Source organism: Gavialis gangeticus, unplaced genomic scaffold (genome assembly GCF_001723915.1).
Source record: "Gavialis gangeticus isolate Ggan-Ray unplaced genomic scaffold, GavGan_comp1, whole genome shotgun sequence".
NCBI lineage: Eukaryota > Metazoa > Chordata > Crocodylia > Gavialidae > Gavialis > Gavialis gangeticus.
In genome coordinates this window covers 233,885,259-233,887,769 of record NW_017729032.1, presented here as the reverse complement: position 1 = coordinate 233,887,769, position 2,511 = coordinate 233,885,259, and the positions used below count along the sequence as shown (strand labels likewise).

Genomic DNA, 2,511 nt, shown 5'->3' with positions numbered 1-2,511 from the left:
CCCCCCCCCCCGGCCACAACCCTCTTCAACTGTTTGTTAAAAACTTGCAATATTTGATAGCATTTCTATGCAGACAGAAGCAAGGACACAGGTCTGTGTAACTGAACACTGGATACAGGTTTGTTATCAATCTCCTTCCGTTACCAGTGGAGTATACAGAAAAATCTGTTTACTTAGTTGATTGTAGTACATGAAGTTACAGACTCAAAGGCTCTCTCATACTTTTCATTCATTTATTTTTCCTTCCTTAGATGTATAACATGTGCCACAGAAAGAGCTAAATGTTAAATATTCCTGTAGTGTCACAATATGTAATACAATAAAACAGATTACAACCATACCTTTCTTTCACAGCAGTGGTGCCAAGCACAGGTACACTGTAGCAATCAATTTGTTCTGCAGACAGTAAGGCTTTCATGGAATACTAATGTAAAATCTCTTTTCTTTCTCCTTCCACTTGACTCCCCAATGCCCGGGTCCTGACCAATACATGGAGGAGGGTGGAATGTCTGCTGCTGAGATAACCACAACTACTAATCAAGTATACGTGTACAAGGGCACAGGATTAAACCTCCACCAAGCTTGACTCGGGCACTGAGCGCAGCTAAACACATGCACAGCAAGGTCAGAATTACACATACGCGTGCGCGCAAACACACACACACGGATGCGTCTACTTGAGTGAACTAATTTATCACACTTTACCACTGACGGCTTTTTACCTCAGGGGAGTAAAATTACATCCTGGTGAACTGATGAGATTTAGATACAAGAGCATCCGACAATAATTCTGGTTTCACTAAAAATGAGAACTAGTAAATGCTGCTCGGTCTACTCAGAGGCTGACTGTTGCATAAACATAATGTATGTGAGAAATTGTTTTGCAGCAGCTGAAGCAATTGTGCCACCATTAAGTTTAAAAAAGGCTTAATGTGATTCAGAAGAGTTCTCTTTTTCAATGTATTTACCTTTACATTTTTAGCATAATCAATCTATCAAGTCTAATTACACTGAAGGAATAAGCGTTTTACTATCGTCTAATATAGCAAATGCCAAACAAGCTGTTCATTTACCTTGAAGTTTATTAGCATAGCAATGCAACATGAAGATACTCTTAAAACATTGTCAGCTGTATTCACAACATTTTCTAATATCCACATAATAGGTTTTTATTGGCTGGCACAGTTGGATGCTGCCTTAGTCCTTTAAAATGGGTAAGGAATTGTCATATATCCCCAAAGCTACTTTAAAAGTTCTCTTTAACATTTAATTTATGTTTAACTTTTTGACTATTTAAGTATCTTACCCATATGATATATATGCATACACACACACAGGTTTTGAATGCATGCATATATGCACACATTTTATAAAATTTTAGCCTAGTGATAATGATAAGTGAAATACTAAAATCTAAACAGCATTTTTTTCCTTTAAATTCTGCCCTGCAGTGTTTCTTTTCTGGTATTTCTATAGCAGTAAATTTGAATGAGTATGTATAATTTATGAAATACATCAAGCCCAACACTATAAATCATTATTGACAGGATTTCACTAACATTGTTTCTCATGTGTAATCTGTATTTAGGAGAAATAAATGTAGAAACGCTCCTTAAAAAAACCCCAACTGTTTCTCTTGGCACTTTATCATCTCATATAAATTATCAAAATACTTCTGAAATATTAGTGGATGCAATGAGATACTATAAAAAAGAAACATAATCAATACAGATGAGTTTGTCCTTGACATACTGACCGTGTCATCAGGCTATTGTCATGTGATATCATGTCATTTCCCCACCTGGCTCATGACCTTGTCCTTTAAATGACCCAAAGCTTCCCTCAAGTAGCAGGAGGCCCCTCCCCGCTGTCTCAGCAAGGTCGAATGGGTCAGCGTGTCCTCATCTATAATCCACCACCATTTGTCAGCAGGGAGGCTGGAGGAGGCAGGCTTGCTACAAGGGGAGAATGCCCAATTAGGCAGCTGTCACACAAAGCATAGGCTGCAAAATTATCCCCTGTCAAAAGAAAGAGCAGCTGCGGGTGCCAATTACAGCAACCTTTCAACCCTTTAGGTACTGGAAACTACACAGAAGTAAATGAAGTACAATTAGTGATAACAAATCGATGAATTAGGACAGTAAATTAGAAATTACTAGCAGGTGAGTTTAGGTCTCACATAATATTAAGGGCATAGTACACCCCAGGCAAGGGCAAGGACGTACACATTTCACATGGCATTTCAGTTCTCTCCTGTCTGTTTTTCTTGCATGGATTCTGTTTTCCTCCATCATTTGCTTGTTACAAGCCTGCTGCTGGAGACCAAGTGCAGAACAGAGGGGGGGAAAAAGCCCAAGGAGAAAAGAAGTTGCATTTTCCAATCCTGTCTGTATCCCAGGAAACACTCTGTTTCCTACTCTTGTAGGGAAGCCCCTTCCAAGAGGGAGCACAATTTCTCTATACTAAAACTGTTCATTTCAGCCTGACATTTGGGAATCACTCCATCTCACC

General features: G+C 38.9%; 1 protein-coding gene across 4 annotated transcripts in view; it reads right to left on the bottom strand.

Moving 5' to 3' along the window:
* NRIP1 (nuclear receptor interacting protein 1) overlaps nt 1–2,511 on the bottom strand; it is an 88,568-nt gene that overhangs the window by 40,502 nt on the left and 45,555 nt on the right. Inside the window, exon 2 of one of the 4 annotated variants that reach the window (XM_019524883.1) lies at nt 1,757–1,955. The exons of 1 other annotated variant lie outside the window; for it this stretch is intronic. The gene's annotated coding sequence lies outside the window, so the exon portion shown is untranslated. Of the gene's footprint in view, nt 1–341; nt 563–1,756; nt 1,956–2,511 lie in introns of those variants that run through there. 2 more of the 4 variants (XM_019524884.1, XM_019524885.1) reach the window with 2 other exon arrangements.